The sequence below is a fragment of the Neofelis nebulosa genome, chromosome 8 (assembly GCF_028018385.1).
Source record: "Neofelis nebulosa isolate mNeoNeb1 chromosome 8, mNeoNeb1.pri, whole genome shotgun sequence".
Taxonomy (NCBI): domain Eukaryota; kingdom Metazoa; phylum Chordata; class Mammalia; order Carnivora; family Felidae; genus Neofelis; species Neofelis nebulosa.
In genome coordinates, this window is record NC_080789.1 from 30351719 (window position 1) to 30374107 (window position 22389).

Consider the following 22389-nt stretch of genomic DNA (forward strand, 5'->3'; position numbering starts at 1 on the left):
TCACTCTTTAACATCTAGAGTCTACTCATAACGTGTATTTAGAACCCTGTTGCGGTCAAAATCTCAATGGTCCAGGCTGCATCATGAGACCTAACATCTTCCTGCACCAAAGAGAATGAAACTTTATCTAAGAGGCTGGGCTGTAAATGATCTCAGCCTCCCTGACTTAGGATACAGCTCTACGGAATTATTTTCTCTGTTGAGTGTGACATACACTGAAGGATAAAATTGATGGGTAGCTTAAAGGAAAGAGATATGAATTTCAGATTGCTTAACCAAAACTTCAGAAATTCTCTCTGGAAGTCAAACCCCTTTCATAGTCTCAGCTACCAATGATTAGCTGGAATATTAAGATGTTAATAAGTTGATCCTAGAATACCAATGAAAATGGTATTTATTTTTCCTTTTTTCCCCCATTAAGCCGAAAGATAAAATGGCTCCTTTAAAAATTATACACATTTAGACTCACTTCCACAGAAAGATTCATTATAATCATTCTCAGTTTATTTTAAATATTTCATGGTTGTACCCAAAGAAATATATATATCATATTTGTAACACATACATATCAGATAAGCCACATAACCATGTTACAAACACTGTGTCCTATCCCCAAAGAGCAAATGAGAACAACATCCAAACTCTTTAGCAGAGTTTACAACTCCCTGCATCTTTTGGCTTTTGTCTTTGCAGTTCCGTGCTTTATTTCATACTTTATTCCTCTTCACCCTATGAAATCCAGCCCATTGCTCTCTTGTTCCTGCAATCATATGTAACTGTCCCTTTGCCATTCTCTCTTTCTGGAATGCTCACCTCTCTTCTCTTTGAAGATGAGTTGGTCACTCATCTTGTGCAGCCACTTAAGTATCACCTTCCCAGTGAGGCCTTTCCTGGTACTTTATCAAAAGTGGGAACCTTTCTTGGTGGTTTCTATTTCGACCTCTTGTTTGTGTTTTTCTTAACATGTCGCTTTTCCATTTATTTGCCCTTCATCCGGTCACATGCTCCATACGAAAGGAATCAAAATGTCTTGTTCTATACTGTATCATGGAGTATGTATCACTGCACCATGCCTTGGAAAAAAAATTTTTTTTTTTGAGAGAGAGAGAGAGAGAGCACAAAGAGATGAGGGGCAGAGAGGAGAGACAGAATCCCAAACAGCCTCCACACCATCAGCAGAGCCCGACGCAGGGCTCGAACTCAGAAACCGTGAGATCATGACCTGAGCCAAGATCAAGAGTTGACACTTAACCAACTGAGCCAGCCAGGAGCCCCGGAAAATTCTTAATAAACATTTATTCAATGATGCCTAAAAAAGAGGTCATAAAAACAAAAACAAAAACAAGTCCTTTATCACCAAGGTGATAAAATGAGGTTTGAGTTCCTTCAACTGACATATAAGGCCTCCAGAACCAGTCTCTGTAGCCCTGCCCAATGCTGTTTCCCTCCATCCCCTGCTCCCCTCTTCCTGCTCTGACGATGACGGCCAGCTGTGCCAAGCCCTGTGCCTGCGACAGAGTGGGCACTCTGCAAATGAGTCAACTGTGCACAGTTCCCTGCACACACCTGCCTGTTTCGGTGATGTCAGCTGAACCGGAGAGCTAGTCAGAGACCAGATCTAAAAAGATCTCTGTAGGACCGTATGACGTGTTAGGGATTAAAGTCTTTAAAGCAATCAGAAGCTACAGAAGGGCTCCCAGCAAGGCAAGAACATAAGAAAGGACTACTCAGAGAAGAGTGTTGTGTGCATCCTTCCTGTGTGGGCATGACTTAGCATGTCTCTGTGTGATCAACTCTGAGGGTGACTTAGCCCACCACGAGGGTCAGGAGCAGACTCTGGAAAATATTTCTAGTTGGCAGTTTCCACTTGAGTTGCATCTTGTACACTTTCGGTTCTGTCTTTTATGGAGCACATAAGTTTTGAGTAACTTCCAAAGCCACCCAAGTAAAAATAAATCAAGAAGGATTGTGTTTTACACTCCACTTCCCGGCATGTCCTTAGGCAGGAAAAAAAAGCCAGCTTGGGGGTCTATATCGTTCCAAGTCATTTGTCTGTGAAGCACCACTGGACTTTCAGTGCTTTTCATTAAGGTATGTTTTCCAAAGTAAAATAAACATAGGAACAAATAAACAAAGACGTCCCCTTTGGGGTACAAGCAGTTCTGAACTTTATGTCGTTGGTTGAAGTATCATATACTGATAGAGTATTTGCTAATGTTGGTGTTAGCAAAGGTTCCATGTATTTGAATAAGAAATGCCAGGGTAAATTTTATTATCCTCCTCAAAGAACTCATGAAAAGACTTTTCTAAGAGTCTTTTGATAACTTCTTGATAATAGATACTAATAGATATGCACTAAATTAATCCTGAGTTGTTTATTTCCTCTGTGGTTAAGGAGTATTACCTGATGTTTGAGCGGCTTTTTTACTAGCTTAGGTATTAAAACTTCTTTGTGACTGAGCGTCAGCTAGAATCAGTTTTACTTATTTGTAAAAATAATCTCAAGCTAATTTGACAGCATAAACGCAGCCTATAAAAAGAGGAAGGTACGTTGTTCTTTAGAGATATCAGGCTGCTACGCCGCGGCAAGACATCACATGTCTTTTTTTTTTTTTTCTAAAATAAATTCCTTTAACTTCCATAAAATCTGAATTAAAAATCAGGACTTTCCAAAACTTCATGAAATAATCTGCAGGTGCTGACATGTTGATAGCCGCTGAGCCAAGAAGAACAAAGTTAACATCAAAACAGGTTACGTTTTGGAATATTCTAACATCTGGGCATTAAGTTGGACAGAGTATCGGTGAATCTCAGCTCCACATTAGAAGAGCTCAGAAGCCGCCCAGCATGAAAAAGAAATAGAGGCAATCAGAAGTTTGCAGGAGCAGGCCAGGCACCATCTGGGCTATGTAGGAGGACTGGTGGGGAAAAAGGAACATGATGGCATATGCTAGGAAAGTACAGACTGTAAAGAAGGGTAGCACCCTGGTTTTTCAGACAAGTTACTACATTTTTGTTGCAAAACAGCCCTCTAAGATTTGGGAGAAAGAAAACACTGGTTTCAGGTGAGCTGCATGGCAGGACTCTCAACCCTGAAGGGATGGGGATGGGAGGTGGAACGTGCATCTATTATAGCCCAGGATGTATACCTAAGTGTTCATGGGTGTAAATCTCCTAACAGTTGAGTAAAAATCTTGGGGGAGGAACCATGTCTAAAATGTCTCCTGCATTCCCCGCAGAAATGCAATGCGGGGCATGTGAGAATGGCAGAAACACTGTATTTGGGACTCAACATCTGGGTTTAATTACCATCTGTGTTTTCCTAAGAAAGTCAACCTCTCAGCCTGACTTTTCGTCTGCAGCAGAGAAAGGGGGTGAGGGGGGTGGTTCATGCCAGCCCAGCTTGTTTTTTCAGGGCTTTTGTCAGAATGAGTAGATTAATATATGGGAAGATGCTGCATTAAACTGCAAAAAGCTGATGATATGATACCTGGAACACAAGAGCGGCAAATACTTGGTGATACACTGGTTTTTTGATGAGGACTGATGTGTGACTCATCTGTGGAAGGATTCCTTTCCATTTACTTCAGAGTTTCTCTATCTCAGCACTATTGACATTTTGAACCAGATAATTCCTCACTAAGGGGGAACGAGGATGGGAGGGTTGTCTATGCAATCCCCAAAGTTTACAAACGAAATATCCCACTACCTCTACCCATTGGATGCCACCCCTCTCCACCCCCGCTGTGAGTTGGGACAACCAAAAATGTCTCCAGACGTGGCCAAATGTCTTTGTGAATAGGAGTGGGAGGGCAAACATTGCCCCCCAGTCTAGAACCATTGATTTAATTTAGAGACAAGGATCTGAGAAAGCCATATGAGTTTTGTTTGATCTACCCCTGGGTCATAAATGATAGCCAGTGGTAGTTATCTGTGATTACCCTGTAGAAGGCACTCTGTTAAGCTATTTATACCTCTATTAACTCATTTAATCCTAGAACAATGAGGTGGTTCAACCAACCTTCATTTTACAGATGAAGAAATTGAGGCTTAAAGGGTTGAAGTGACTTGCCCAGGTTCGAAGTTAGGATAAAGGAGAGCTTTGTGTCTGGATCCTGCTCTGTAGGATTCCAAAGTCTTTGCTCTTACCCATTCCTGCTGTGCTTCCTCACATGAGATAAGATGATCAAAACAGCCTCACTCTCTGCTGGACATTTGCCAACACTTGCAGGGGTGAACTTGATTTGAGCCCTCGGTAGGATTAAGGATGCAGCCAGCTAAGGGCTCTAGCTGCTTGGTAAGTATTATTTACATGAGCCGTGGAACTAGGCAAGGCATAAAAACATCAGGCCTGTCTCCTGAAAGGAGATAGGCCGCAAGTCCTAACGTATTCATGCTTGATCATGTAATTCCATAGAAACTAGTTTTTGTGGGAGAAATTGCATTTCTTTGTAAGCGCAATTGTATTTTTTTACTGTAGTGATATGGAAAGAGGTGACGCTGTCCAAAAGTAGGAGACACAATTGGGAAGGATATGTTGATTAAAGTACATATGACTTGATAGGTATGAGTGCCAAAACCTTTCCATGGGATCAATAAGCTCAGGGCAAATGCTGTTACTCATTAAGCGTCTACGTGGTTATGTTTTGGCAGGTGCTTAACAAAAAGTTAATGACCAATGACTTCATATCTAGAATCCAAGCCCTTTCAAAATACAGAAGCTGCTAGTATTATGTGTACAAGGTAAGCAATATGTGTCAAGTCACAGAAGTCGAGAGGGCAAAAGAAAACTTTAATTACAGAATGATGTACATACAACATGGATCATTCCACAGGTACTGTCAATCATTAATGCCCTCTGAAAGAGTACCCTGGGTAGCCAGGGTATTTAATTGCTTAAGAGATCCGGCACTGGTGGATGATTCCTTTTCAGCTTCCTGTGTACAAGACTGTAACTGCTAATTTACCACAGGGAAGCCTGATTTCATTTCCCTCCAAAGTCTATTCTGCTCCCCCAAACCAACTAGAATTCCCAGCTTCTACAATTTGATCCGCATATCTCTTTCCTTAAATAATAATCTTGACTCTTGATGATGGAAGAGCCATTTCTTTCTCTCAATAAGAACACACTTGTGTTCCCACCAGGGGCAGCAGATCTAGAACTTAACCAGTCAGAGGTTTAATTTGAGCACAACCAGGCAGGGCATCATTACAATTTTGCCTTCAGCTTCCACAGTTGGCCTCCCAGTGTCCAGTCAGTCCACACCGCACTGCCACCCTTGCGCCCTGTGAGAATATTTGGGGAAGTTCCTGGCTCTGTGCTCGCTCCCCAGAAGATGTTCTATATGTGTTAGTTTTATTGAGCCATGTTGCCACCTTCATCTGATTCAGACCAAGCCTCAGGTGGTAAGTCAGGACTTTTTCCATTACAAAGGACAGAACCCAACTCCAATCTGTGGAGGCAAAACAGAGAAGTTATTATCTGCCCTACATGAAAAACTTTAGGCATCAGCAGAACTATAGGACATTAGGATTCTGGGACCCTCCCAAACCAATTACACAGCCCTTTTAAGTTATAAAGAACCCTCTCCTGCGTTGGATTGTTTAAAGAAAAACATTTTTTTTTTCTTTAAACCCTAAGAGGTAGGCAAGACAGGTGTTATCTTCATTTTCTGGATGCTAATTAAATGATGTCCTCAAGGTCTCTCAGCTGGTAAGTTACACGGCTGATTACTAATTGACCCCAGGTATTCTGAGTCCTAAATACTGTGCATTTCCCAATATAGCATATCTTGAAAGTAAAGTACCAGACAAGATCCTTATCCTCAAGACACTCAATTAACAGTGAAAAAGGACAAAAAGAAACTGACGTCCTTAAAAGCACTTTCTTGTGAAGAATTGTTTTGTGTTTTAATAGTACTACTTCATTTGCATATGAACAATTCTACAGGACTATTTCCTAGAATTTCTAATAAAAGAACACGCAAAAGAGAATTTGACACTTTATTTTGCCACAATCATACTAAACAGACAGATGGACTAAGGACCACATCATTATCACCAGCATGTTACCATCACGTTGCTATCACCAGCAGTAATCACAAGTACCTAGGTAGGTACCCAGATCCAACTAGAAGCCCTGTGTGTCTCAAAAGCAGGTACTGCATTTCACTCACCATCATATCCCTGATGCTACGCATAATTTTGGTTGAATTAATGGCGAACAAATCCTAGTGTGTCATAAAATCTGAAGAATGAGTAAAGAAAAAAATGGAACTCCAAAGACTTTTATGAGGGCCATGACGATAGATATTATTCTTTTTGAAAGTATAAAGAAAATGAATCATTTCTTGAAATTCCCATCGGCTATAAATGAAGATTATTAATTGATGAAGGACACATGTAAGTTACCCTATTATTGTGGAGCTATATAACATTTCAACAGAATTAAAATGGAAAGGTAGTGGTCTGGACCCAGTCCCCTGTCCCACATCAGGGACTTTCTGCCACCAAATATCCACTCTTCACTTGTGGGTTTACTCAACAGAAAGTTGTAGTCCCCAGTTCCAGTAATAAAACAATTCTGCCTCCTCCCTGTGTCCCCCCACAACTAACCACAGCTCTCCTTTCTCCCTCTCAGAACCCCAAGTCTAAACTCGTGGTCTCCCAGTTGTTCATCCCTCATTCATTTTTCATACCGACTCTGTTTTCACCACCTCTGTCTTGCTCAACTTGTTCTGATACCATATTCTAATTTCAGATTCCAAAGTATTCTTTCTATTTATCTTACTTGACCTCTCTCTAGCATTTGACATTATAAACTACTCCTTCCTTAAAATTCTCCCCTCCGAAGGCCACATTCTCTGGATTTTCCCTGTTGACTCATTCACATGTTAGATTAGCTCCCTCCCTTCCATTCTCCCTCCTAAATGCTATTAATCCTCAAGGTCCCATTGTCAACAACCTTTTCTGTGGGTATACTCTTTTAGCAAATCTTATCTATACCTATGCCCTCAATTACTGTCAATGATTTAATATCTCCCAAATCTCTGTCTCCATTCCTGATCACTAAATCCACAAACAACTCAGCTGTCCTACAGGCATTACAGTTTCAACAGGTCCCAAACCAGCTGTATTGTATCAAATCCCACCAGCCTTCGCATCACTCACTCCTTGTCCCCATGAATACCAGTATTATCCGCTCCATTGCCCAAGTTGGAAGCTTTAGTCATTCCAGACAATTCTGCCAAATTCTCTCTCAATTCTTTCTAAATGTTTCTTGTTTGTGGCCCCTGTTTCCCGTGCTCACTGACACTCTCAAAATGTTTCTCCTAGTTCTTACGAAAAAACTCCTTATTTGGTCTATGTGCAATCCTACCCGCTCACCTGCCCCTGTTTCCCCATCCCCACCATGCATTCATCTCTTAAATAGCTGTCAAAGTCCATTCTACAAACCAAATCTGATCATGTCATTTCTGTGCCTAAAATGTTTCAGTGGTTTCATATTGTCTTCAGGATGAAATTTTAACTCCACACCACGCTTCTCTTACAAAGCCCTCCATTAGCTGACTCCAGAAAACTCCTGCCTCATCTCACAGACACTTCAGTTTATCTCTGTATTTAGAGCTCTAACACCAAATAGGCCTTTAACAGGCACCTACTGAATGAATGAATGAATGAATGAATGAATGAATGAATGAATTCTGAGAAAGGTACCCTTAGATTTAAAAAAAATGTCATATGGCTTCTTTTTATCTTCAACAAATAATGTTTTTATATAAAAATTAATTCCAAAGTTCGTTTTGTATCATCCAATCAATAAGGTCTTAAATCTGTTCTCTTTTTAGGAAACACATCATCTAAAGAGAGGATTTAATAGGATATTTTAGAATACCCCCCACCCCAAATATATGAGGAATTCCTGAACTTCTAAAAGGCTATGTTCCAAAAATTCTTTTATGACTCGGTTCTGTGAAGCTTGGAAATGTATTTTCTCATAGAACCAATGCTTTATATATTTTATTTAATTTATGCTTAAACTATTTTTAAAATGATTTAAGTACTATATAATAAAATACGCACGTCATAAGCTTTTAAAATAATGAAAGAAGGCCTGTAACAATACATATGGCCTGTGGAAAGTAATTCTATTATAAATCCCATAAACTTACACTAACCCAAAACCAAGTAGAAATTTAACTGAGAGTCCTATCAGCTAATACAATTTAAAAGAAAGATAATAATGAGGGCTTTTTCTTCTTTTTTTTACCTCTTTTTTACATTTTTAGGCCTCTTTTTTGCTTCTCTTCTAATAAAATGGTATATACTAATCCAGCAGGAGACTTTTTTTTGTACTGAACTCTCAGAAGAAATTTGTGACACGGAATCTTCTATAAGGAATGTTTAATAGCCTGGTGGGCAGAGATAGTTTAATAGAAAAGCAAAGATATCATGCATTTGACCCATTCTCAGAGAAACCATTGATGAAACTGATAGCACATTTAATTATATTCCAAAAAGGGCATTTCTGTAAGTTATTCAAGTAATATATACCTACCTCTCTAATGATCTAACTTGATATGGAATCGACACTAGTCGTAGCCAACACAAATCACTTAAATGTGTGCATATGCATGATCTCATTTAATCTTTACAAAAACTCTATGAGGTCAGTACAATTATTGCCACTCCATTTTACAGATAGGAAAACTGAGGCAAAGAAGCAAATGGCTTATGGAGTTCACACAGCTACATTAGTAACAGTTCCCTTTTCTCGCTCAAATATTAATGATCTAATTTGAGAGTTCAAAGGAAGTTGAATAGGACAAATTTTGAGTTTGAGCTTTCTGTTGACCTTAAAATGGGTTGGTTTACTCTTAACTTTCCAATGTTCTCCTACTCTGTTTTCCTCCGTGCTCACTGGATTTCTTTGGTCTGACCAACCAAATTTGTTCCCCACACTAGGGTTTTACACTTGAAAAAAACCTTTCAACCAAGAAAATATTTTTTCTCTTAACTCTACCTTGAACAAGTTTCCAAAAATCTGTATGTAACTAATGCTTTAATATAAATCAGGTCCCAGCTCAAAAGTCACGTGAGTCCCTCCTTGGGCACCCAATCTAGAGAAGCCTACTAGTATATTCTCTATCACTAGATTTTATTTTTAAACATTAATACTTCATTTATTCTATTTTCCCGACTTCTAGAACTGTGTTGTCTAATAGAAATATGATGTAAATCAAGCCACATATGTAATTTTAAACTTTCCAGTTACCTCATTAAAAAATGTGAAAAGAGGGGTGCCTTGGTGGCTCAGTCAGTTAAGTGTCTGACGTCGGCTCAGGTCATGATCTAACAGTTTGTGAGTTCAAGCCCCACATCGGGCTCTGTGCTGATAGCTCGGAGCCTGGAGCCTCTTTCAGATTCTGTGTCTCCCTCTCTCTCTCTCTCTCTCTCGGGCCCTCCCCTGCTCATGCTCTCTCTCTGTCTCAAAACTAAATAAACATGAAAAAAAGTTTTTTTAATGTGAAAAGAAACCCAGCTAACTTTATAAATTGTATTTAACTTGATCGATATATCTAAAATACCACCATATCAATATGAAAACAATATAAAAACTGAGATATTTTATATTCCTTTTATCCTGTTGAGTATTCAAAATCTTGTGTATATTTATTTTTTATTTGTTTAAGTTTATTTATTCATTTTGAGAGAGAGAGGCAGAGAGAGAAGGAGAGAGAGAATCCCAAGTAGGCTCCACACTGTCAGCATGGAACCTGGATGTGGGGCTCAGTCTCACAAACTGAACCATGAGATCATGATCTGAGCTGAAATTAAGAGTCAGATGTTTAAGCAACTGAGCCACCCAGGCTCCCCTATCTTGCATATGTTTTACACTGGCAACATATTACATATCAAATGAACACATTTCAGGTGTTCAGTAGCTTCATGGGGCTAGTGGCTACCATATTGGACAAGGCAATTTAAAATGTAAACTCTTGTTCACCGGTGGATTTCCAGAACCTAGCATAACAGTGTCTGGCTCTTCATGTATTCCATAAAGTTGTAGAATAGAGGAATATTGAATGTGTGGACTGTAAGTATTCTCTGCCTTAGATTGAAGGAAGATCCATATCCTATTGGTGCCTAATTTGCAGTGACAAAGATAATGTTTTCTTGTATAATTTTAGGTGAATCAGGTCAGATTTACTTGCCACTTGGGTTTAGTCTTGACCAAGGGAAAAAATATGTGATACTAGATAACTGGACACTATTTCACAGGTGCATCCCTTACTGTGGTTCTCCAAAAGATATCCACATCCTGAACTGTGAAATTTATAAATGTTACCTTATATGGTAGGGGGAAAAAGGACTTTGCAGATGTAATTAAGTTGTCTTAAGACTTAAATGAAGTCTTATCTTGAGACGGAGAAATTATCCTGAATTACCCAGATGAACTAAACATAATCACATGTATCCTTAAAAGAGGGAGGCAAAGGGAGATCTAACCATAAAAAAAGGAGAAGGTAATGTAACCATGGAAGCAGAGATTGGAGCCACAAACCAAGGAACACCAGTAGCCACCACAAAATGAAAGAGGCAAAAGACTGACTCCCCTGGAGCCTCTAGAAAGAATACGGCTCTGCTGACATGTTGATTCAAACAGGGAAACAGACTTCACATATCTGACATTCAGAACTGTAAAAAAGTGAGTGTGTGTTGTATTTAAGTTTGTGTAATTTGTTACAGCAGTCATAGGAAACAAATATACTTACTGATTTTCAAGCTGCCTCCCTATTAGATATAATTCTCTGATAGCTTGCAAACTAACCCCAGTCTCCACTCCTCTCTGTATACCTGTCTTTTTGCAACAGGAATTAACCGCTGCTCTCATTAAGAGGTTATGGTTAATTTCTCCACCCTATCTGTTGCTTTGACCAAAACAGGATGCCACAGAAGCAACATTCTCCCAGCTCCTAGTCCAGGCCTCAGGAGGTCTTGATGCTTTCTCCTCCTTACCTGGAACTCTTTGCCCTTCCATGTGAAGAAGCCTGTTCTAGCCTGCTGGATGCACCCAGGTGCCTCCCATTGCCCAACCTTACAGTGAACCATCTGTTGGACATGTGAATGAGTCATTTCAGGCCAGCCAACTCCCAGGTGACCTGACTGCAGACAAATGAACGATCTTTCTATAAACCAAAGAAACTGCCTAACTGAGCCTAGCCCAAATTGCCAACCTGTGGAATTGTGAGCTTGTTAAATCCTTGTTGTTTAAAGCTACTAACTGTTGAGGTAGCTTGTTATGTGGCAATAATTAACAAATATATTCCCATAAAGCATATTACTTCTACACGTGTTCAAGTCTGCCATACAAATTCAGAGGAGTTTGTCAAAAAGAGAACTGTTCGTAGTCTCACTGGAGGACAGCAGACTGGGGGACTGTTCGTAGTCTGGGGGACAGCACTGACTACTCCATTTCCTACTGGAACTCTACAGAGCTAAAATTTTCTTACAGAAGTAACATTTCATCATACTGAATATCTCAGTGAATACTTGTCTAAAGTCAACTGCTCATCATGTATCACAGTAGAAGTAATACAGGCCTAGAATTTCAAGTTAGGTAGAAGCTGATAGCTGACCTAAACATTTATTAAATACCTTGTCTCCTGCCAAATACAATTTTGAATGACACTAAACCCTTTTTGCCCAAGAAAAGTGAATTTGTTGTAAAATATACCTCTGATAACTTTAAGAATTGACCTGTTGAATAGGTGATTAGTCTTGTCAACCTGAATCCTGAAGAATAGCTATCAAAATCATGATTCTAATTTTGGCATAGTTGATATGAAATTGCATTTTCTGACAATAGTTAACATCATTTCAGTTAGTTCTTATTCTTATTGCTGAATAAGAATAAAACTATGTCACCAGAATAGAGGAGGGTGCTAGTATCCCTGTTTGCTAAGGCGGGAAGATATATACTCAGTTTATCGGGATGATATTCAAATTGGAAATTAAGGGATACCAGGACACAACTTGTCTACCAATGTTTAAAATCGAAATCCAGTGAAAAACTGACACTTGACTAGCAGTCCAGGCTGCAGACTGTCCCAATGGCTTGCTAAAATACCTGTGAAGGCAAAAGAAAGACAAAAATTGATGACAACAAAAACTATAACTGACAGTCATCCTACCACAAGAAACAGAAAATTCCATTAACTGAAGGAACTAGGGAGATGAATTGTAAATCATAATCAGCAACCACTTTAAATAGAGAAAGTTGACAACATAAAGAATATAGGATGAGCTTTCTTTCACTGTGTATCATGCAGATCAAAGACTGAGGATCAGTACTTGCCAGAATGCCAGTCAATAGATGCTATTCAGGACTCAGATAACCTTTGGAAGGAGTGAGTGTGCTATACCCCGACCCGGCCCTCATCGTTACCTTCCTCTCTTTGCAGAATGAGACACGTGTGTGTGTGTGTGTGTGTGTGTGTGTGTGTGTGTAGCAGGAGGAGCTCGTGGTGACCATAGATACACTGCATGCTTGGAAACAGCTTCAACAAGTAATGTAGTACGGACGGAAGTGAAAATAAGAACAATCTTGTTAGTCAAATATGGCGTTTCTAGTTTTGCTTTTACTCCCTGGATCCAAATAACACGTATCAAACAATAGATACTTTGAGTGGCATAGAATCCATCTCAATCCAGTCAGCCTGCAGCACTTAAATCATCTAGGACTGGTGAACATTAATTTGCCCCCAAATGGAAATCTAAAAAGTCAGCTATACTGACAACCAATAAGCCATAAATCAGATAAGAAGCCAAAGGCCCTATCTATTGGCAAACACCTTGTAACAGGATGAGTAAGCAGGAAACAAACAAACAAACATGAGGGCATATGACATTCTTTAGCACAAGGGAAATTCTCATCACAATGAAAGAAAAAAAAACTTCTGGGTCTTTTTGATAGGATAACAGAAGATTAAAAAACTTTGAATTAGGATTAAAATTCAAAAGGGGTGATAAAAACAGAATTGGAATAAGGCAATATTTAAATAATACTAGAAATGAAAAGACTGAACTAAAATAGAAGGCTGTAATAAAACTTAATCATTAGCAAAACTGAGACAAAAAAGATATTGAATTAATGACTTGAAAGTCAAAATTTAGAAGGCTTTTTGGAAAATGAAAAGAAAAAAATTTAAAGGCGATAGGAATAAAGTCCAGAGAATAGAAATTCAATAAATGACTACATCAGTATTATTGAAGAACCCTGAATCAAAAGAGCAAAATCAAAGTTGAATATATAATAGAAAAAATTTTTACTGACTGAAATGAAGAACTGAGTCTTCAAATTTAAAAGATTTGTATTATAAAAATAATGAAAAAGGAGCCACAACAAGATACATTGTAGCCCATTTGTATTACAAAGGTGAATAAATCCCTATCATTGTTCACATTGTTGAGTTGCTGAGTTGTGTAAATTCTTTATATATTATATATATCTGTATATATATATATATATACAGATATATATACACTTATATATATTTATATATAAATTTTATATATTTTATATAAATTCTTTATATATTTTGGATATTAACCCTTTATTAGATATGTCATTTGCAAATATCTTCTTCTATTCTTTAGCTTACCTTTTAGTTTTGTTGATTGTTTCCTTCACTGTGCAGAAGCTTTTTATTTCGATGTAGTCCTAATAGTTTATTTTTGCTTTTGTTTCCCTGGCCTCAAGAGACAATTTTTTTTTTTTTCAATACAAATTTTCAAGTTTCTGAGCATGTTAGTCGACTCAGGCTACCATAACAAAATACCACAGATGGTGATTTACACATCAGAAATGTATTTTCTCCCAGTTCTGCAGGCTAGAGATCTAACATCAAGGTGTGACAGGGCTCATTTCTGGTGAGACCACCTTTCCCAGTTTGCCAATGGCCACCCATTCCCTGGCTGTGTCCCCACATGTCCCTTCCTTTGTGCAGGCATGAAGAGAGAGGGACTAGTTCTTCCTCCTCTTACACGACCACCAGTCCTATCAGAGTAGGCCCCACCCTTATGACCTCATATAACCTTAAATACCCCAACTCCAAATCTAGTCAAAGTCAGTGTCAGGGTTTGAACATGTGGATTTGGCAGCGAGGAGAGACACAATTCAGTCCAAAACACTGGGTTTTACTCCAAGTGTGATTTTACATAATACTCTTTTCTGCCTTTTCAGTGTGCTTTACCAAACTAAGAGACGGCTTCGGTAAACCCTGAGCAGCTAGGAATGCTGGCTATGACTTCACAGTACTTACTTAGCAGAGAGTACTCTACCCAGAATTACTGAGTAACGTATTACTTCTTTTTGCAGAGAGTGCTCCTTACGAGCTCCTCCTGCCGTCTCAGCTTCCTCAGTCCCAAGATCTCACAATGCCAGTTATGGGTATATTCACATTCAGCAATAGTTCTGTTAAGGAAAGAAAAGTAAACAGAAATGGGACTAATTTTGGAGAAGTTTTCTATACCCCCCAAATGAAGATAATTATAAAGTTCTTAATTAAATAATAATACTGAGCCTGTCAATATGTACCACGGGCCTTAAAATTCATTGATTTTATAATTATCCTTTTCAGAATTTATCCTAAGGACGTCGTCCGAAATTTGGCCATAGATGTATGTAAAGCTGTCCATTGGCATTGTGTGTTAACAGCAAAAATATCAGCAGCTTGCATAAGGGAATGGTTAAGTAAATTGTGATATAGTCTGACCCTTAAGTACTATATATACATTAAATGTAATGATTGCCTGAAATCGTGACATGAGACAAGAATATATTCACGAAATAGTATAAACTAATGTAACATTGTGTGTCAACTACACTTCAATTTTTAAAAAAATAATTATTACCTTAGAGGAAAACAATTTTTAAATGTGCTAGAAAGGAAATGTGAGCCTTATTTGGTACTTGGTTCGGTTGTAAATAATGTTGACATAGTCATAACAATGTAAACAGAAAAGACTTTTCCTACTAAAAAAAAATGGTATCTGTAAAAGCAAAGGAGAAAGGAAATGTGTGAAGGTGTTCATTGGTAAGGGACAAATGGAGAAGAGGTAAGCTTTCATCTTTCATAGAAGGAAGTCAGAAGATAATAAATAAAATGGAAAAACTCAAGAAATAACAACATAGAGATGCTATTTAAAGATGAAAAGTAGACACCAGAAGACATTGCTAAAACATCTGTGAGAAGGGAATATGGGGCTCAGAGAAGTAGACACAGGTAACTGCTGTTGGTGTTATAAGTCTAGTAAAAACAAAAATTTTGACTTTTAAAATTATATTTATGTATGTAACATTGGCAAAAATAAACAACTAACATTAAAATTTTAAAATAACGTAAACCAAACCCATGAGCAAATTTAGCAGGCCAGAATCTTTCAATCTACTGTACTTCCCTGACTCCTCTTAGGATAGAATTTTTTGTAAGTGTGAAGTCTGTTTCTAAACTCAGGGGCAATACTGCCATTTGCATTACTTAGTGTTTTGTAGCATTTTAAGGTCTAGTGAAGATACAGAACCACGTCAGCTCATCTGTCAGAAAAGTGGCGGATACAGAGTAACAGGTACGCACAGAGCTGGAAGAGCAAGATCTAGTCTTCGCGTCCAGAGTGATTCCCAGATATAACGATGAGCTTATATGGGAGCTGCTGTTTCTGCCATCAGAAGATCAGAAAATAGGGGAAATGCGATTGTTCGTTCCGGAGCACACCCCCCTAGCTGCAGTCCACATCAGCAAAAGGGATGCTCTGTGTCCCACCTCTCAGCACCCAAGAAGTTAGAAACAGCCTTGCTGCAAAGAACCGAATTCTCTGTGTCGAAATCTGCCCAAAGCAACAAGAGAAGCACAGCCACCTGACTTCTGACTTCCGAATTTCAAGCAGAGATCTGGGAAAATCTCAGCTGTGAGGGAAGCTGAGAAATGCAGGCTTTGACTTTCCAGCCCCTTTTCTTCAATAAGGCATGACCCAAAGGTCAGAATGGAGTTGAGTGAGCCAAAGAACAGTATTTTTACAAGGCATATATAATCTATACCTGCTAATTAACTAACAGGCCCCAGATGAGATGGGTCACCTGCTCTTGGTCTGGACTAAAGCTAATAAAGTTATTAATTCCTTAATGTGGAACAGTTAGGAGAGGTCCTAAAACTGATCCTCTCAGAAGGGCTAGAATTTGATGAAGAGTCAATGATTAATGATAGTTAATAACATTATATATTTATATATATTGTCTATCATATTATAACATTATGGCTGATATTCTGGACACTGAAAAACATGATAGGCATTCATGGAGAAAACAGTTTCAGACAAATAACCAATCTGGACAGAAAGATCTGCTGATGAGTTTATGGAGAGAGTGCAGAAAGGCAGATTAACTGGAAAATTTAACCCTGTATACCATTCAGATGATAGATTCAAGCCAACTCAGAATGGCTCTTTGTTTGCAGTAGAATTCAAGAAATCTTCTTTAACTGGATTTTAGTACACTCAACACTCTTTCTTATGTAAAGCGGGGGTTTAGTGCATTAAAAACTGAAGTAAGGGTCCTGTTCATGGGAAGTTTGAGAGTTTAACCCTAATAGTCAAGGAAGCATATGGGGTCATTCTGTGGTTTAGAAAACAAAAAAAAGTCAAAGGAAATACCAATATCTTAGAGCCCGTGGTAGGGATCATCCCAGTCCTAGTCAACTCCTTACTTTCTATGAAAAAGGGAGAGTTTAGAAAAGCCACCATTCCAGACACTAGGAGAATCTTTTTGTGTTTACTTTAAAAGGTGGCTATAGTGTTTAGAATAGTTTGCCCTTTGGCTAAAGGAGACTGTACACACATACAACAAATACACATATCACATACATAAACACACATTTTTAAGGCTGGATTAAAATTCCAGTATAAGTAGTGAAAGATTCCAAATGTTATTAGAAATACCTAATCTAATGTATGGATGTTCCTTCAACCAATTTTATCAATAAGAGACTGAATTGTCCCAGAAATAAGAGCAGTGTTGGTCCTTGGCACCTTTGCCCTCACGTTCAGTCCTAAGCTTCCCCCTCTTCTGCTCTGCTCTGTATGCAGAAGGTCTGACCAACAGGCTGTTTTTTCCCAGACCCCTTTGTCAACCGCCATCCTATTATATGTAAGCAATGAGAAAGGCTTATCAGAGATGCAGAAAGAAGAGAGAAGGGGCGGTATTTCCCCTTCTCTGCCTTGGGGATCATTTCCAGCAGGAATTCTCTCTCCTCCTTAACTGCAGCAGCAGGCGAAAGAGCCCACCCCGGTTCCAGCTTCCCTCTGGGATCCCAGGCCACCGAGCTCTGATACATACCACCTCCTCCTTCTGTGCCTCCAGCAGTTACTAATCTCATACATGACAACTTGTGTTTTCTCGGTTGGACTCTGACTGCTAAAATCATTGCAGAAATTCTTTTGTGTTGATCTATAGTTCTCCTTGGAGCAAGATGACTGATACGTGGCCTGTGAGTCTTCTGAGTAGTTAACTTCAGTATTTTTTTTTTATTTAAGTTTATTAATTTTTCCTAGGGAGACGGCGGGGGGGGGGAGGCGCAAAGAGTTCATTTGAGGTATTTCAAAGAATTTTTTATTGGGATAGTAAAAGGGCCTCTGTAAGTACTTAATCGGGAGATAAAAGCCAGCCACCTTCCTCTGTTGAGAACACTGGTCCTCAACCTGGTTCTCCATCAGCATCATCTGGCGAGTGTCAGAAATCACCCCACCATGGAGATTCTGACGTAAATAGTATAGGATGAACGTGTTTTAGAGCAGTGGTTCCCAGACGAGCAGCATCGGTATTACCTGGGAACTAGTTAGAAATGCAAACTTTGTGGCCTCACCCTAGAACTACTGAATCAGAAACTTGAGATGGGCCCACAACATCTGTGTTTTTAACAAGCCCACTAGATAAGCTGGTGTATGCTGAACTTTTAAGAACCGCTATTTCAAAACTACCCAGGTGATTCTAATGTGTGGCCAAGTTTGAGAACCACTAGTTTTGGCATAGGCCATTGATAAAATCATAACTTTAATTAAACATGTATTTATCAAATACCTAATATGTCTTCAAATTTCCTGTTTCTCAACAAAAGACAAAAGTTGAGATTATTAATAAAATTTGAAACTGTGCAGAAGATGATATACAAAAAGAGAACTACAGTTTAAGAGCCACAAATATTCAACCACACAGAACACAAAAAGAAAAATAAATCAAGAAAGTTCCTCTTTCTGAATTAAAAATAGCTAATTAGATAGTAAATGTACTTCAGCAACAAGGCTGAGATCCATTGCAGAATGCCTAGGTCATTTCACACTTCTACAGCTTGCCTTCAGTAACACTACCTATTACCAGTAATAGGACAAAATTTTTATTATTGGAGATGACCTTAGATATCATGTAATCCAGCATTTTGCGATCAACAGTTCATAGACTCTGGGGCTCTCAGAGGTTTTCTGGCAATGTAGCAATTAAGATTATTTCGTATGTAGCAACAGTAACTCCAACTCAAACTAGCATAAATAATCAAATAGATTTTGTGTTCATGTAAGCCCACAGGTAGTGACAGCTTCAGGTGCAGCTTGAACCTGTGGGCTCCAAATCTGTTTCTCTGTGATTTTTTTTTTTTTATTTACTCTCCTGCTTGTATCAACCTTGACTTCAGACTTAATATCTCTCATTAAGAGATGTAGCCAAATGGCTACAGCAATATCAAGCCTCGCATCAGCATTGTGTGCCATTCAGAGCAAATGTCTCTCCAGGTAAATTCTGAGGAAAAAGAGAAAGCAAAACACAACAATCTTTTCTTTTTAGAAATCTCAAAAAAGTGTGTCCTCATTTGTGTTTAGGCCAGGCTGGTTTGTGGAACCTGATCCTGGAAGTCAGGAGAATTCACTGGGTTTCAGTCAATCAGGGCCCATCCCTAGAGCTAGGGATAAAGTTGTTTTTTCTTGAATCAAATGAAAAGCTGGGATGCTGTTGCCAAGGAGGAGCTCATTGGATGCCAAGAAGCCTAAAATGGCAAATGTCTGCTATGTGTGGGAGAAGAGGAGTGTTTTTAAATTGATAAGTAAAATAATTGTCCAGATGTTTTGCTTTAATTGGAAGCATCTTAGAGCCTCCAAGAGTTTCCTAAATGAACATTCATGGCAGCCAGTGGAGATCAGATGGATATTCTCATGACTCATTCTGTCGGTTTACTATCCAGATCAATACTACTGGTTGAATGTTTTACTTGTTCTTCAGCTTCAAATAATTTGTATTCTTAATCATTTGTTATATAACTTAATACCTGTAGAGGACCACTGATTAGAGACAGAAAGACATACATGTTAACATATGTGGTTCATGTTCACACAGCACCTTCTGAGGATAGCACCATAAGTTATCATGGGAGAGCATCAGCACCTTTACCCTAGTGGGTACAATTTAACTGGGACTGTCAATCAAGGTGCCTCACTCTCCTAGAGCCAAGCAGTGAGCATGTGATCCAGAACAGGCCAATCCAATTCCCTTTTCCTTGGACTTTGACTCTTACCTGAGCGACCAAGGACAGGAGAAAATGGCAGAAGGCAATTCATCTCTGTCATGACACTTTGATAGGACTATTAAGTAAGCTACAGCTCACAAAATTGAAGAGATTTACACATTTTTGCTCTTTCTCAGACCTGCACCTTGAGCCTCCTTTGATGTTTGAGTCACCCCAGAACACTCCAGTCAATTCTCTTTCTGCTTGAGTTTTTGTGAATAGGTTTCTACTATTTGCAAGGTATAATTGATACTGATACATACTAAGAAGAAGTATTAAAATGATAATTCTGAAATTTTTCTTCAAGACGGCCAACAATGAATAAATCGCTAGTCTGATCGAACTTTTTAGAGGCACATCAATATACCTCTAGTACTTTAAAAACCATTGTTGAAAGGGAAAGTATAATATACCATCTTATCCAATGTGAGTTATAATTTGTTAGTTAGTATAAAGACCTTCTAAACTCTCAGCGTGTTATTTGTGGGGAAGTGCTTGTAAATAGCAGCCTGAAGTATTTTCTTTTATCCCATCATTTAGAAACAAAGATAAAAATCACAAAAATAAATGCTCTTTTTTAAAGCAAAATGTAAGAATTCTCAGCATAGATACAAAAGCAATTTTTGGTTAAGATTTGATGCATAATGAGCAGTTGAATTTTACTACATGTTTCAGTGTCTACTCACTCCCAAATAAAACACAATATAACATTATTTTTAGTTGGTTCATCAATAAACTATGCTTTTTCTCATACAATAGAATTCAGGAAGTTAAAAACTAAGCATTTTCTAAAGTCAAAACATATACTTAAATATATAGTGACTAATCCACAATGTTTACAAAAGCAATATTAAAAGAAAAGGAATAGGAATTTATACAGTAATCTTTCAAGACAAATCGATCTGAAAATTTTACATGCTTTTAAAATCATTTATCATATATGACACAAATAATATATATTTTTTAATTCCTAAGGAATTTCGATAGATTCTATATTTAACTGAAGGGTGCTTGAGTAAAAAAAAAAAAAAAAAAAAATGGCTGAGGAACACTGATACACCTCCTTACTTGGTAGAAACCAGAGAGGTCACACAGATAACCGTGACCGACGAGACACAAGCACAGTTCCTTAGACTCTCAATGCCCATCAGACGTGCTTGCTTCCTGCTGCCACAAACGCACTTCAGTATTGCATACAAGTGAATTCTCATCAGCTTCTACCCCATCAGATCCCCAAACCATACATTTCTTGTAATTATTTATATGTACTATTGCTTATGTGCCTCCAGATGAATCTTGTATTGGACACATTTTGTGGCTAAAATTTAGAGCAGTAAACCAGGACCCCCTGCCCTTTGGACATTCTCAATGTTAAATGCTGTTGCTAAATTAGGGTTTCATAGGGCTGAGTTTACAGAGATTGAATTTCTAATATTCAAAAGAGGTGGAGTACTGACTCCCCTCCTCCAACTCTCTGTGAGGAGTTTGCCGTCTCGCCAAGGTAGAGAGAATGGCCAGATATGAACTCTCATTGTGCTCCTTTGGTTGTTTTTGTTGCCCGGACTAAAGGCTTTGTAACAATTAATTCTGCTACCTCCAGCTGTCTCTGATGCAACTGATGTGTAAATAAACTTCCAAGAGCTCAGGATCCTATGACATTGAAAGTCTGTAACAAAGAATAATTCAGAGTCCCTGAACAGAATTATTCCCTTTGTTAAATCGATTGCCGGGATACCCAGGGGAGGAATAGCATTAGAAGGTTGGAGAAACTATGGTATCATACCTTTAAAATATTTTGTAAAAGTTTTATGTTAGTTTGAACCGGGGCCTTATCTGACTCCCATAATATGATAAATGTCATGTGATTAAGAAGATCTCATTCTAGACAAAGAATTTCCACGTTCCTTTAACCCAAGAAACCTAAGATCTCTTCAGCTACAAAAATTAAACAAGCAAGCAAATAAATGGGAGAGAGTTTTAATCACTGTAATACCTGCCGATGTGCTCCACCCAGTTGGTTGGAATACCTGATGTGTGTTATTTCTGAAATTATGGCCAAAGACTCACTTCTCTTGAACAGTCTGAAGCTGGGCCTAGCATTCAAGTGAGCTCCTCCACGCCTGTGTCCTGTCCTGCAGTTCAGGATTCAGGCCTAGTGTTCCTCTCTATCGCCTCCTGTTCTGATCAATATTGACTTTCATTTAAATCCCAGAGCCCTGCAGCAGACGGTTTTTCACCCCTTCAACAATTCTGTCTTTGTTCTTCTGTCAGCACGCAGTTCACAAGAAGCTGCCAACACCCCCCTTTTGTGATTTATCAGTGTCTTACCTGAAAGTTCGGTCCTTATGACATCTCACAAAAATCTGCTTACTGCATAATATCCCTGAACTGTGGTATTAATACCAGCCTACCTCTACCTGGAAACCTCCAGGTAGAAGTGCCAGTCTTATATCTTCTTTGACGACCGTGGAAGCATAAAATTCAAGATCTTTATGAAAGTATGCCTTAGAATCAGGCTTACTCTTGGTTAGTGTCTCACCATTGTGTAAATAAGTAAATCTCCTCTCCTGCTCAATGGTCTGTTTCTTTAAATTCCCTAAGACCACCAAAGAGCCATGACCACGAACAAGAAGTAGGGAAGGGTATGGTCACCATGATATTTGCCATGATATTTGTTCATTCTTCGGTATTCCCGTCTTGGTGACATAGGCATAAAAGTTGTATATTAATCGAATCCACCTTAATCCGGGGATGCCTCTGCTTACTTTTTCAACTCTAAAGCTCA

General features: G+C 38.6%; 1 long non-coding RNA gene across 1 annotated transcript in view; it reads right to left on the reverse strand.

Annotated features, from left to right (window-relative positions):
* Positions 1 to 4779: 4779 nt before the first annotated feature.
* The window catches only part of LOC131519123 (uncharacterized), a 40856-nt gene continuing 23246 nt past the window's right edge, over positions 4780 to 22389 (reverse strand). Inside the window, exon 3 of the long non-coding RNA XR_009265477.1 lies at positions 4780 to 5453. This is a non-coding gene — a long non-coding RNA (uncharacterized LOC131519123). The remainder of the gene's footprint in view (positions 5454 to 22389) is intronic.